This window comes from Narcine bancroftii, chromosome 1 (genome assembly GCF_036971445.1).
Source record: "Narcine bancroftii isolate sNarBan1 chromosome 1, sNarBan1.hap1, whole genome shotgun sequence".
NCBI lineage: Eukaryota > Metazoa > Chordata > Chondrichthyes > Torpediniformes > Narcinidae > Narcine > Narcine bancroftii.
In genome coordinates, this window is record NC_091469.1 from 450023927 (window position 1) to 450039724 (window position 15798).

At 43.2% G+C, this 15798-nt stretch overlaps 1 protein-coding gene across 11 annotated transcripts in view; it reads left to right on the top strand.

Moving 5' to 3' along the window:
• abi1a (abl-interactor 1a) overlaps positions 1-15798 on the top strand; it is a 91940-nt gene that overhangs the window by 31157 nt on the left and 44985 nt on the right. The gene's annotated exons all lie outside the window — the stretch shown is intronic.

A 15798-nucleotide genomic window follows, 5' to 3' on the forward strand; every position in this document is an offset into this window, starting at 1 on the left:
TTCTTTGAGAATCTTCTACTGTTCCTTAACTGTTTCATCAATTAGCCTGTGCTCCCAGTCCACTCTGCCCAATTCCTCCCTCATTCTAATGTAGTCACCTCTGTAGTCACTCAGCCTCACTCCTGCTTTCTCCCATAACCTTGGATACACCTATTTATTCAGATACCAATTAAATCTGCCTTTAAAAACATCAAATGACCTGGTATCCACTGCCACCTGTAGTAGTAAATTACAAAGGATTACCACTCTGGCTAGAAATTCCTCTGAATCTCTGTTAAATAGATGCTGTTCAGTCCTGAAGTTGTGCCCTCTTGTCCTAGACTTCCGATCATGGAAAACAACTTTTCCACATCTACTCTGTCCAGTAAAACTTGCAAAATGCTTCAATGCAGCCCCACTCCTCGTTCTTCTAAACGGCAAGGAGCACAACAAAGAGCTGTCATAATGTTCCTCGTATGTTAATCCCTTCAATATATGAATCATCTTGTAAATCTTCTCTGAACCCTCTCTAATGCCAGCACATCCTTTCTTAAATAAAGATCCAAAACTGTAGCCTGCACTCCAAGTGAGGTCTTACCAGTGCCTTACAAAGCCTCAACATCATGTCCTTGCTCTCGTATTCTATTCCTCTAGATATGAATGGCAACATTGCATTCGCCTTCTTCACTAAGCAGGAGGGTTAACCTTTAGAATATTCTTCACGTTTCTCTTTTGAAATTTTATTTATAAATTTAGAACTGCACATAATGAAAAATAATTCAAATCAATACAATACATGTAGCATATAATGAAAAATAATTCAAATCAATACAATACATGTAGCATATAATGAAAAATAATTCAAATCAATACAATACATGTAGCATATAAGAAAAATAATTCAAATCAATACAATACATGTAGCATATAATGAAAAAATAATTCAAATCAATACAATACATGTAGCATATAATGAAAAATAATTCAATCAATACAATACATGTATTGTAAAGAAAACCTCCCACTCCCTTAAAGAAAAAAAAGACAGAAAAAGAAACCGAAAGGAACGAGAGACTCTCAACAGGGGTGCCTATTACTTTAAAATGTCTTGTAGTATACTGAGACCTTGAGGAGAAGGGAATGTCAGAGTCTTGTTAAATATTAATACCCATATTTTGTAAATAAGGGCTCTATAACTTCCAAAATATTAACATTTGACTCTTAAATTGTCATTTTCTCAAGTGGTATACAACTCTGAACTTCAGCATGGCATCTTTCTATACCCAGATCTGTGTCAGACTTCCAAGTTATGGCAATATATTTTCTTGCTATTTCTAAAACAATTTGAACAAACTTCTTTTGAATCCTATTCAATTTTAACTTGGGTTCAATATTCTTAATACCACTCAATAAAAATAACATTGGATGCTGTAGGGAATTTAATCCCCAATATTTGTTCCAATAATTCACTCATTTCTAATCAAAAAAGACTTGACTTTTAGGATGCTGCCAAGTAGAATGCAAAATGTACCAATTTCCTGTCCACATCTAAAACATAAAATCCAAAAGCGTCTGATTCAATTAAAAAAAAAGTTATATGGGGTTAAGTGTAACTGATGAATAAAATTATATTGTACAGGTACACTATCCTTTATCTGGACATCTAAAATCCGGAAAGCTCCAAAATCCAGCAAGTGGGGAGAGAGACTGGGAGCGCAAGTCGGGCGGGCGAGGGGGGTCGGGCGGGCGAGGGGGTCGGGGCGGGCGAGGGGGTCGGGCGGGCGAGAGGGTCGGGCGGGCGAGAGGGTCGGGCGGGCGAGAGGGTCGGGCGGGGCGAGAGGGTCGGGGCGGAGCGAGAGGGTTCGGGCGGGCGAGAGGGTCGGGCGGGCGAGAGGGTCGGGCGGCGAGAGGGTCGGGCGGGCGAGAGGGTCGGGCGGGCGAGAGGGTCGGGCGGGGCGAGAGGGTCGGAGCGGGCGAGAGGGTCGGGCGGGCGAGAGGGTCGGGCGGGCGAGAGGGTCGGGCGGGGCGAGAGGGTCGGGGCGGGCGAGAGGGTCGGGCGGGCGAGAGGGTCGGGCGGGCGAGAGGGTCGGGCGGGCGAGAGGGTCGGGCGGGCGAGAGGGTCGGGCGGGCGAGAGGGTCGGGGCGGGCGAGAGGGTCGGGCGGGCGAGAGGTCCTATTGCCACTGAGTGGTCATCTTCAGGCTCCTGCATCTTCCCCCCCTTCCCCCCCTTCCCCCCCCTTCCCCCCCCTTTCCCCCCCTTTCCCCACCCCTTTCCCCACCCCTTTCTCCCCCCCCTCCCCCCCCCCCTTCCCCCCCCAAGCAAGGGTCTCTTCAGAGAATTTCTTTTGCAAATTTGTTCCCAATTCTTCTACATCTCATTCCAATTCTTCTACATCTCATTCCAATTGATTTATGTCTTTCAAATAATCTTTCTTAATTTTAGCTGAATAACTTGTAATTTGTCCCCTTTAATAAGCTTTAGTGTTTCCCATATAACAAATTTATTCTCTACTGAATTAGAGTTTATATCTGGAAAAATATTGAATTTGTTTTCTTATAAAATCACAGAAATTCATTCTTTTTAACATCACATCTAAAAATTTGCCAATGATGCCATGGCTTTGGCAGAATCACAGACTGCAATGAGGAAGCATACAGAAGGGAGAGGGAGAGAGATCCACTCAAGTGGTGTCACACCATCCATCTTGCACTCAATGTTAGCAAAATCCAGGAGATAACTGTGGACTTCAGGAGGAAATTGGGACAACAACTAGTCTTAATTGAGGGGTCAGTAGTGGAGAGGGTCAAGAACTTCAAATTTCTGGGCGTCAACATCAACAAGGATTTGTCCTAGGGTCTCCATGTCGATGCAATCATGAAGAAGGCTTACTTCAGGCTGGTTGCATGACTGTATGGTACACAGATGTAAAGACTCAAAAATGACAGGAAAAAACTTCAGTGGGTAGTTAACTCAGTCTGCTACATGGGCACAGTCTTCACTCCATTGAGGACATCTACAAGAGGCAGTGTCTGAAGAAAGCAGCCTCTAACCCCAAGGACCCACATCACCCAGGCCATGAACTGTTCACTTGCTTAGTGGTGGGGGGGGGGGGGGGGGGGGAGGAGGAAGGAGGGAAGAGGAGGAAGATGCAGGAGCCTGAAGATGACCCCTCAGTGGCAATAGGACGGCTTCTTCCCTTCTGCCATCAGATTCCTAAATGAATAATTAACCATTGACGCTGCTGTACCATGACTTTTTCTTGTACTATTTTCAACTATTTTCATTTATTTTGTAAGGAGGTTGATATAAATGTTGCTGCAAAACACAAAATTTTGTGATATGTTCATGACAATAAATTCTGATTCTGATCATCTTGTTATGCATCTCCAGGTACTCTGTAACCTTATAACCATATACAGCACAGAACAGGCCAGTTTGGCCCTACTAGTCCATGCCAGAACAAATCTCCACCCTCCTAGTCCCACTGACCAGCACCTGGTCCATACCCCTCTAATCTTCTCCCCTCCATGTAATTATCCAGTTTTTCCTTAAATGTAAATAACGTCCTTGCTTCAACCACCTCTGCCGGAAGCTTATTCCACATCCCAACCACCCTTTGCATGAAGAAATTTCCCCTCATGTTCCCCTTATAATTTTCCCCCTGCAATCTCAAACCATGGCCTCTGGTTTGAATATCTCCCACTCTTAATTGAAAAAGCCTATCCACGTTGACTCTCTCTGTCCCTTGTAAAATCTTGAACACCTCCATCAAATCCCCCCTCAATCTTCTACGCTCCAGAGAAAAAAGCCCCAGGCTGCTCAACCTTTCTCTGTAACTCAAACCCTGACATTCTGTCAACATTCTCATGAACCTTCTCTGCACTCTCTCTATTTTGTTTATATCCTTCCTATAATTCAGTGACCAAAACTGCACACAGTATTCCAAACTTGGCCTCACCAATGCTTTGTACAATTTCATCATAACATCCCAACTCTTGAATTCAATACTCCGATTTATGAATCCTTGGCAACTGACTCCCTGACCATTGATATTAAACTGACAGGTCTATAAATTTCCTTTCCACTCCCTCCCTTTTTAAATAGTAGCGTGACATTTGCAATTTTCCAGTCCTCTGGAATCATGCCAAAATATTCATTTATGGAAGATCATTACCAATGCCCAAACTAAAGCTACTAATCTTGGAACCTGAGGGTGCATTCCATTTGGTCCAGGAGATTGGCTAGTATTTGGACCTTTGTTTCCCAAGCACCTCTCTGGTGATCGAAATTGCACTCTCTTTTCTTCCCTGACAGCCTTGAAAGTCAAGTACACTGCTAATGTCTTCCACAGTGATGACTGATGCAAAATACCCATTCAATTTCTCAGCCATTTGTCTCCCATTGCAATTTCTCCAGTGTCCATTTTCTATCAATCCTATATCTACTCTTGCTGCTTTTGTTTTTTTTTAGCTCTTAATATACTTTTTAAAAAAAGCTTTCAGTATCCTTTTTCATATTGTTTCCTTTAAAATTTCATCTTTTCCTTCCAAGTGAAGTTGGTTGCATTTTGTATACTTTTTAAAAAGCTTCCAGTCTTTATCTTCCCACTAATTTTTGCTTCCTTGTATGCCATTTTGCTTTTACTTTGACTTCTCTTGTCAGCTACAGTGGTTATTCTATTTAAATTTTTGGAATATTCTGTCTTGTACCTTCCTTATTTCCATCTATTGTTGCTGTGCTGCCATCCCTGCTGGTCTGCCTTTCATATGAACATTTGCTAGTTCTTCGCTCATAACTATCATTCCCTGTATTCCACTGTTATACTGACTCCTCTAATTTCAGTTTCTCCCTCTCAAACTGCAGGGCGAATTCCATATTATGATCACTGCCTCCTAATGGCTCCCTTACCTTCAGCTCTCTTATCAACTCTGATTCATTGCACAATACCCAATCCCAACTTAACATTTCACTGCTCCGGTCAGCCACAGGCTGTTCTTGGAAGCAATCCTGAAGGCATTTGATAAAGTTCCTCTCTTGGGATCCAGCAGTAACCTGGTTTTCCCAATCAACCTGCATATTGAAATCACCCATGATTATTGTAGTTTGCACACCACATCCTGGCTCCAGTTTGGAGGCTTGTATACAACTCCCATCACAGTCTTTTTATCCTTAGTTTCTATATCTTCTGATCCAATATTTCCTCTCTCCAAAGACTGAATTCCATTTATAATCAGCAGAACCACCGCACCTCCTCTTCCTACCTTCCTCTCCTTCTGATACACTGTATATGTGGACATTTAGTTTCCAGCCATGACTTTGTGATGATCACATGCCATGCTTGTCAACTTCCAGCTGTCCTGCAAGATCATCAACCTTTTTTGTACTGTGGTCTTTTAAATACAATTCCTTCAGTGGTGTATTTTCAATTTTATTTCCAAAGTACCCCAAGTTAAATCCTTAATCTTGCATTGCACTTTTGCCCAATTGATTGCTTATCCTTCATCACTATCTCGCTACACAGCATATCTTCTTGTGTACCTTCTGCCCTATTCACTACCCTGGTTCCCATCCTCCTGCCCTATTCACTACCCTGGTTCCCATCCTCCTGCCCTATTCACTACCCTGGTTCCCATCCTCCTGCCCTATTCACTACCCTGGTTCCCATCCTCCTGCCCTATTCACTACCCTGGTTCCCATCCTCCTGCCCTATTCACTACCCTGGTTCCCATCCTCCTGCTCTATTCACTTCCCTGGTTCCCATCCTCCTGCCAAACTGCTTTAAACTCTCCCCAATAGCTCTTGCAAACCTGCCTACCAGGTATTATTCCCCCTCCTGTTTAGGTACAACCTGTGCCTTTTGTACAGGTCATATCTTCCCAAGAAGATATCCCAATGAACCATGAATCTGATCCCCTGCACCAACACTTCAGCCATACATTTATCTGCCACAACTTCTTTTCATGGCCTCAGTGCTGTGTGTCCCTGGCAGCAATCCAGAGATTATTACCCTTGAGGTCCTGCTTTTTAAGGTTCTTTCTTAACTCCACATCCCTTTATCTATCAATGCCATTGGACCACGGCATCTGGCTGTTCACCTTGCTGCTTAAGAATACTGTGGATTCAATCTGAGATGTCCCTTTTTGATAATTTGAATGGTTTATCTTGTGAAGAAAGAATGCTCAGAATAACTTTGCTGCATTTGTGTTCTGTGCCTCTGAATCTTGTCAACGTTTTGCTTGATACCATGGCATAGAGACTAAATTGATTCCACCCTGGATTTTTGGTCTCTGAGGAGCCTAATGAAGCTAATGTGGAACTGTGAACTCTTCCACTGATGTGATAGGAGGTGGCTGAGTAAACAGCTGGGTCAGTGAGAGGGTCCTGATGCAGGGAAAGCTTGAGGATATCCTTGAATCTTTTTGTATTAATCTGATAATCTCACAATAGAGTTCAGAATAGTGTCTGTTTCATATATTGGATGTGTGAATGATGTAACCACCCCCACTTCAACAAGCCACTGGTTTGCAACAAAATCTAGATTCAGTCTTGACTTTGGGTGTTGTACTTGTACCAAAGTAAGGATCTGGACCCACTGCAATTCACCTACTGTCACAATTGCTCCACAGCAGATGCAATATCACTGGCTCTTCACTCGTCTCTACATTACTGAGACAAAAGCAACACTTTCATCAGGCTTCAGCACCTGCAACTCCGTTTCCAACACCATCATATCCTCGGCGTTGGTTAGCAAGCTCCAAAACCTGAGCCTCTGCAACCCCCCTCTGCAAATGGATACTTGACTTCCTCATTGGAAGACCATTGTCAATACGAATCGGAAACATCTCACTGGCGAGCAACACTTCAAGGATGTGTGCTTAGTCTACTGCCTCCACACCTATGACTGTGTGGCCAGGCTCAATTCAAATACTATTTATAAATTTCCTGATGACATCATGGTTATTGGCATAATCACAGACAGCAATGTGGAAGTGTGCCAGGAGTGAGAGAGATTGGCTGGTTGAGTGGTGTCATAACACACTCAAGGTTAGCAAAGTTAACGAGCTTGATTGTGGACTTGAGGAGGGGGATTTCAGGAGAACACAAGGCAGTCATCATCGATGTCTCAGCAGTGGAAAAAGTTAACTTCAAATTCCTGGGTGTGCACATCTCTGAAGATCTGTTCTGGGGCCTCCATGTTGATATAATCACAAAGAAGGCTTGACAGCAGCTGTACTTCATGAGGTGTTGACTAGATTTGGCATGCACCAAAGACTCTTGCAAATTTCTATAGGTGTACTCTAGGGTCCATGCTGACTGGTTGCACACTGACTGATATAGAGGTACCAGAACACATGACAGGAAAAGACTACGAAAAGTTATGAACTCAGCCAGTGCCATATTGGCATCATTCTTCACTCCAAGGACATCGACAAGAGGCAGTGTCTAAAGAAAACTGCCTCTATCCTCCAGGACCCACACCACGCTCTCTTCACACTGCTTCCATCAGGAAGGAGGTTCAGGAGCCTGAAGACAAACACCTAATGGAACAAAAACAGCTCTTTCCCTCTGCCATCAGATTTCTGAATGGACAATGAACCACAGACAATACCCCACTTTCTCTTTTTGCACTATTTGTAAATGTAATTTATAGCAATATTTCCACTGTAATGCTACCATAAAACAGCAAATTTTATGACATGTTCATGATAAATTCTGATTCTGGATGTATGGAGCTTGCATGTGTTCTTTACAACTGCCTGGGTGCTCCAGATTTGTCCTATATCAGAAAAATCTCTGGTTGATTAGTTAATTGGCTACTATTTTGACCCAATCTGTAAGTGAATTGTAGAATCTTAGGTGGGGAGTAGAAGGGTAAAAATGGAGGAAACTAGCAATGTGGGAAGAATTAAAAATAAAATGATGGGGAATGGGTTGTTGAAGCTTGGCACAGACTTGGTGACCCACATGATCTGTTTCCTTCCTGTACTATCAATGACTGATATTTAGGCTCTGCAACAGGATGTAACTAGGTTGGGCCAATGAATGAAAACTTGGCAAAATGGAGTTTAATGTGGAAAAGTGTGAGCTCATGCATTTGGTAAATTGAATCTGAAGGCAGACTATTAATTCAGTGGGGAGAGACTGCCAGTGAGTAGAGTATAGAGGGATATAATGAGTTTATTGTCATATGGAATTTATAAACACAATTCTTGCTACAGCAGATCAGGTACTTTATGGAAAAGAACAACGAAAACTACTATAGTATAGTTAATTGAATGAAAAAGAGACACTGCACATAAAAAATGCATAAAAATTTCAGTATTATACAAATGCAAAAAGAGTCAAGTTTACTGTCATCTGATTGTACAAGTACAACCTGACGAAACACTGTTCTCCAGTACTTAGTGCAAAACATGCAGATACACACATACAATACATATGCAGAACAAGTATTACATCTATATAAATAAATATTGTTTCATGAATACAAGAGTCTCACATGGTGAGTGTGAGCCGTTCCTTTGGTCATTCAGCATTCTCTCTGCCTGTGGGAAGAAGCTGTTCCTCAGCCTGGTAGTGCTGGCTCTGGTACTCCTGTATCTCTTCCCCCAACGAGCGCAGCTGAAAGATGCTGTGTGCAGGGTGAAAGGAATCCTCAATGATTATGTGTGCCCTCTTCAGACAACAATCACGTTGATTGCGGGTAGGGTGGTGGGAGAGAGAAAAACTCCAGTTATCCTCTCTGCCACTCATTGTCCTGTGGATTGACCTCCAGTCCATTTCTATGCAGCAACTGTACCATACTGTGATGCAACTGGCCAGTATGCTCTTGATAGAGCTCCTATAGAAGGTTGACATAATGATGACCAGTAGCCTTGCCAGCTTCACTCTTCTCGGGGTGCAATTGCTTTTCTGACAAGTATCTACAATAGATTACGAGTAAAGGGAACTTCAAGGAATGGTGCTCTCCACTACAGTTGTTGATGTGTAGTGGAGGGTGGTTATTACTGGTCCTCCTGAAGTCCACACCATCTCTTTCATCTTGTCCACAATGAAACTCTGGTTGGTACACTCCACCTCATCTCAGTAGTGTGACTTATTGTTGATACCGATGAGGTCAACTACTGTTGCCATCTGCAAACTTGATGACACTGTCGAAGCTGGATCTGGTGATGCAGTTGTGGATCAGTAGCTTGAACGGGAGCAGGCTGAGCACACAGCCCTGAGGTGCACCTGTGTTCAGCGTGACAGTGCTCGACGTTCTGCTTCTGACCCGGACAGACTGTGACCTTTCTTTTAGGAAATCTAGGATCCAGTTATGGAGAGGGGTGTTGAGTCCCACCCAGGAGAGCTTCTCTACCATCCTTTGGGGAATGAAGTCAATGAACAGCAGTCTGGTGTATGAGGCATTGTTCTCCAGGTGGGTCAGGAATAGTGAGGGGACAAGACTGTAACATCATCTGAGGAATGATTTCTTCCATAGGCAAATTTAAATGGGTCCAGCATCTCTGGGAGATGTGCTTGATGAGTTTCATCACTAGATGCTCAAAGAACTTCATAATGCTGGAGGTCAGTGCCACAGGGTGGTAGGCATTGAGGCCTGTCATTGTTGCCCTCTGCACAATCCTTCAGTACCAGACCAGGTATGTTGTCTGGTCCGCCTGCCTTGTATGGGTTCACCTTTGATAGAGTTCTCCTCACCTCTGCTGCGGCTATGCAGGGACACAGAGGTTTCTTTAGTGTCATTCTCTTCACATCAAACCATGCATAAAAGATGTTCAATCTCTCTGGAAGGGAGGTGTCATTGTCCTTAACTTACACAGTTGACTTGTGATCTGTTGCAAGTTTGATCGCTTGCCACATGCGCCTCATGTCGCCGGTATCGCACAGCTGTTTGTGGATCTAATGCGTGTATCCCTGCTTTGCCTTCGGATTGCACAGGAGAGTTGAACCCTGGTTGATCTTAGTGGCATCCTACACCCTGTCCTGAAGACAGCATCACTGACCTCTACATCCAAGCACTGTGATGGATTTTCTTTTGGAACTCTCTGCATTCCTGGGGAGTCAAATCCCTTAACCTGATTATTATGCAACCAATTGGTATTTTCACTGTACCCCTGGAGAAGTTTGATAGCGTATTCGATGGCATGCCAAATCTCTTCACATTCCATAGAAAATAGAAGCATTGGTGTGTCTCTTACTGGCTCCAGGAGAAATCTTCTGAAATATGGACTCTGAGCAACTTGGAGGTTCTTACCTTTGCCATCTCTACCGTCAATGCTGACAGATGCATGGTCCCTTGGCCTCTCCTTCCTCAAATTGATAGTAAGCTCTTTTGTCTTTGTGATGTTGAGAGCAATGTTCTGGCACCACCCAACTGAATGCTCAGTCTCCATTTTGTATTCTGTCTTCATAATGTCCATTTGGCCAACAACGGTGGAGTCATCAGTGAATTTGTAGATTAAATTGGAGCTAAACTTGACTGCACAGTCATGGGTGTGGAAGGAATAGAGTAGTGGACTTTAGAATGCCCCTGTGTTGAATCTCAGTGGGAAGTAGGTGATTGTAGACTTTGAGAAAGGAAAACCAGAGGTGTTTGATTTAGTCATCATTGGAGATCAGAGGTGGAGAGGGTGAGCAAATTGAAATTCCTGGGGGGGTGGAGGGGGCACCATGTTGGAGGGCCTCTCCTAGAACCATCATATTAATGCCATTGTGAAGAAAGCATGTCAACATCTCAATTTCCTCAGGAATTTGAAAGATTTGTTATGTCATTGGAAACCAAGACAAACATCTACATATGTGTAGTGGAAAGTGTGCTGACTGGGCACATCACGTTCTAGTAAGGGGGCACTGCAAAAGGTAGTGGAAGCAGCCCAGTACGTCACAGGCAAAACTCTCCCCACCATCGAGAGCATGCATTTGTCCTGAAATTGGTGATGCTGCCTTGTTTTGTCTTGTAGGATGTCTGGTATATGAATTACTAAGTTAGCATGCAGGCACTACAACTTGCATATTGGTTTTATTATAAGGGAGCTAGATTTGAGTTTGGGGAAGTATTGTACAGCCTGCACTTTGAGTGTACAGTATGTGAGAAAGATTCACTCAATACAGTCCTGAGATAAGAGAATTGTCCTGTGAAAAAAGGGGTTTAAAAGGTTATCCATATACTTGAATTTAGGAGAATGATTTTATTGGAATATTTACAAACATGGTGGATATAGTAAGTTAGATGTTGAGATATTCACTCAAGTGGAAGAGTTTTAAATAAAGAGACAATTATAATGAGGTGGTCATTTAAAACTCTGTCGCGTACAAATTTCTTATGCTGGTGAATGTCTAAAAATCTCTACCCTGGAGTTTCTGGATGCTAAATTAGTAAAAAGCTGATTTTTGAAAGAACTGAGGGAAGGCTTGTCACAGTCTGTTCCAGAATTCGATACATTGGCAAGGGAGAACCATGTTGATGGCTGAAGAGAAAGCAGTTTTTTTGAAGTAGCTCTTATGGCCAGCCATTTTTGTGGAATTCAGAGCAAAGCAATGACTGGGCCTTTTCGGTGGATTGACCTGTGCCAGGAGGGTCATTTTGGGAAGCAAAGTGCTTAATTTTCATTGTGACTAACAGCGAAGGTCACTTGAAGAGTCCAGTGCCAGGGTCTTGGAAGCTTTGTGGAGGTCACCCAGTTCGAATCTTGCCTACAAAAGGATGAGGAATGTTGTGACCACAGCTCGTGTGGATGGACATTTCTTCAAAGGCCATGCAAGGAGAAGACGCGAGTCTATCGTAGCCACAACGCCAATCTTCCTATTGGTTCCACATTAATTCTGGGCATCAAATTTCAAAGGCCTACACTTCAACACTGAATTTGAAAGATTGAACCAAATTAACTTTCTGCATTTGGCTTGGATTGTAATGGTATATTACACTCATACATACAGTAGATACCTGTGCATAGCTGGGGATAGATTTAGTGTTAAAGATGGTTTAAAAGTTAAGACTACTATATTTTAAGAGTTAAAAATAAAATTAGTGTTTTAAACCTAAACATTGTCTGGTTCATTGACTGTTGCTGCTGTTGTGCGTGGTTCGTAACAGTAGTTTAAATGTTTGTAGGAGGGTGTTTTGATACAGTATTATCCACAATATATAGGTGGCAATAATAGTTGAAAATATTTTAATGTATAAATGCTCAAGTTTGAATTTGAAAAATATTAATATCATTGGTTGAATGCAAGATTTTGGCAGTTTGTTAAATTGATGTTTAATGTTACCAGACAATAGAGGGTGAAATGAGCAAAAAACAAATGTAAGGTTGAGGGTTAGAGTGCAAGTTGAGCTCAGTTCAAAATTGGAGGTGCAGAATCTTGAAGTAGTAACTCCTAACATACTGATAAACAGAGCAAAGGAGCATTTTCCAATCTGCTTGGCTGCAGGCATTGTGCTAGAAAACTGCAAGTGTATTTTCTAGACAGAGGAGGAGGGGTGTGAACATAGAACAGTTCAGTTTGTACTCTTTGGCCCACTGTGTTTAGTTGCATAAACTTACTCCACATCAATCTAACATTTCCCTTCCATATGATTAATTGCCCTTCACTTTTCTTGAATCCATGTGTGTATCTAAAAGAATTTTTTGTATGTCCCTATTTGTTTCTGACACCATCCCCAGTAATGCACTCCAGGCATTATATTTAAACAAAAAGTACCTGTAACATTTCCTTTACTTGCCTTAAACTGATGTCCTCTGGTATTGACCATTACTGGCCTAGGACAAAGATGCTAGGTGTCTAATCTATCACTGCCTTTTCCTCTCAATCTTGTACACCGCTAAGTTGCCTGTTACCCTCCTTTGTTCCAAAGAGAAAAAGCCCTAGCTCACTCAGCCTTGCTTCAAGAGGTTCTTGAATCCAGTGAGACAGATTATAGATATGTTTTGGGGAGATAAATTGGGGCAGGTTTTTTAGTGTAGTTCACATACAAACATTTTAAAGCAGATCTTATTTAAAATACTGGAACTATGCTCAAGCTAGACAGGCTGGCTCCAAGAGCATTTGCAAAAGCTTTGGAGAGTGCCCAAGAGACTTCACTAATGGATTGTTGTTTACAAAAAGGCAACAAATGAAATAACTCATTGGAGCCGCAGGCTGTCTGGAATGGAACTTGCTGTTCTAAGAGGGTCATGTGGTTTTGCAAGCAGAGAGAGAAAAACTGGCTTTCTCTCTGAAAGGGAGAGAGAGTCAGACAGATCCGTTCTGCAGTTTTACAGTCAGCAGCAGCAATATGGCTGTGGCCTTGTTGCTGCCTGGGGCCAGTGCTTGGCTATCTGGTCCACTGAGGCGCCGTTTTCTTTCTTCACTCTCCAGAGCACGTCCGCTCATGCTGCGACTTTCCTCAGGTTGCTGAAGTCCTCATTGGCGAGCAGATATCCTCTGGCAGCTCTCCAGAAAAATCTGCTCAAAGATTTTGCCCCTTAGCGAGAGTGGGCATCTTACTCATGAGGGCGAATGGGGCCCTGTTCCCCAAACCGTCCATGTGCAGCAAACTGGTTGAGTGCTCGCGTCATGATAGCCCAAACGTGCGGGTTAATAGCTCTTTGAGGGCGCAGTATTTGCCTTGCTCCGGAGGCTGCCAGAGGAAATCGACAACCCACACTGCCATGTCCTTATCGACCAACATCACTACGTAGTAGTAGCGGGTGTCGGCGGTGGCAATCTGTCAAAGGTGGAACTGCACCTCGGTCTGTTTGAACCACACGTGTGGTTGTGATGCCCAGAACGTTGGCAGCTTTAGCGAGACCGTGTGGAGAGCTGCGTGGCCCGTCATCTTCGGGTCCATCTGCTGGTTGGACCTGCTGAGGTCACCAATGTAGCATGCATGCTACACTTCGTGTGGAGTAAGAACCCCACACCTACACAAACTTATCAAGGTTGAAGACTGATTTATTGAACTGGTAACTCCGTTTATATTCACTCCCTTCCTCTGACGACACGAGTGATGTCATCATAGTGCCAGCCTCTGACTGGCTGGCTTTCCTGCTGTGCTGGAGGTCATGCGGGATGCCTTTGGTCCGGACAAGTCCCTCGCGTTCACTGGCCATTTTGTGGGCCGGGTCATGTCTCAGTTCGTGGGCCTCTACAATGTAACTAATTTCACAAACCTGAAATAGTTGTTTCTGTCGCACAGAAACTTGAAGGCAAAATGAGAAATTGTTACTGGAGCTGGTTTTATGCACTATCTATAATTACAGTTGATGTTGAATGTAATCTAATAATCTCTTCAATTGTGTATATATATATATATATTTTTTTTTTTAAAATGATGTTTGTCATGCAGTGAATTCGTAAATTTACTCTGGTATTTATTTTATCTATTATGTCAGATCATAGAACACTACAGCACAGTACAGGCTCATCAGCCCTCAATGTTGTGCCAACCTAAGTAATCCTACCAAAAAATAACTAAGCCCTTTCTACCTCCTTCATTCATCCAGGTACTTGTCTAACAGTCTCTTAAATGCCTCTAAAGTTTCAACCTCCATCACACCCCTGGCAAGGCATTCCAGGCACCCACAACTCTGTTTAATTAAAACAAACCTTATCCCTGGTGTCTCCCCTAAACATTTCTCTCTTCACTTTGTACTGATGTCCTCTGGTGTTTTGTACTCCCGCCCTGGGAAAAAGGCTGTCTGTCTTATCTATGCCTCTAAGAATATCGTTGACCTCTTTAAGTTCCCTCTCCTCCTTTGCACCAAAGAAAAGAGTCCTCATCTCTGTTAATCTTTTCCAACTTCCTGGTAAATCTCCTCTGTACTCTCTCCATAGCTTCCACATCCTTCCTGTAATGAGGTGACCAGAACAGAATACAATACCCTAATTATGGTCTCACGAGAGATTTAGAGTTGCAACATGACTCTTGAATTCAATACCCTGATTAATACAGCTCAGCATCCCATAGGCCTTCTTAAACTATCCTATCAACCTGTGCAGAGACCTTGAGAGATGTATGGATTTGGACTCCAAGGTTCCTCTGTTCTTCCACTCTTGGTATCTGTAGTCAGCCTTTAGGTTTGACTTTCACCTCCCACTTATCTGGATTGAACTACAACTGCCGCTTTTCCTCTCAACTCTGCATTCCGTCTATATCCTTTGGTAAACAAGGGAACCGTCAGCACCATCCACAACTCCTCCAATCTTCATATCATTTGCAAGCTTACTAACCCAGCTCTCTACTTCGTGTAGGTCATTATAAAAATCACAGAGCATATGTCCCAGAACAGATCCCTGCATAACTCCACTGGTCCCTGATATTTTGTCACATGCTTTTCATGCCATGCAAGGGGAGGGGCGGGGGGGGGGGGGGAGGGAGGCATTCACCCAATTAATTTTATGCCAGCAGATCTTTGAGAAATATTTCCTTCTCATGTATTTCATTTTTAAGTCATTCTCTCCCAAATGCAAAATTTTCCTATCACCTGCTCATGCCAGGGAAAATTCATAGTGACCAATTAGTGAACACTGGGGATTTCAACCTGACAAGCTCAAAGAAAATTCTTGAGCTACCATCAGCACATCTGCAATGCCAGAGGCTCAAACATCTTGACCACTGTTACACTGCACTACGCTACCATTAATGTCTACCACTTCATGCCATGGCTGCACTTTGCAAAGTTGGATCATCTGGTTATGCCCCTCCTTCCTGCGTGAGGACAGAAGCTGAAGAGCACAAAAACAGCAGTGAATACTGTCCGAGATGGTCTTGGCAAATGGCATCAATATTGATATCCAGTTTCTGTTAGCCCCTTCCTCTGGTCTCTCTCCC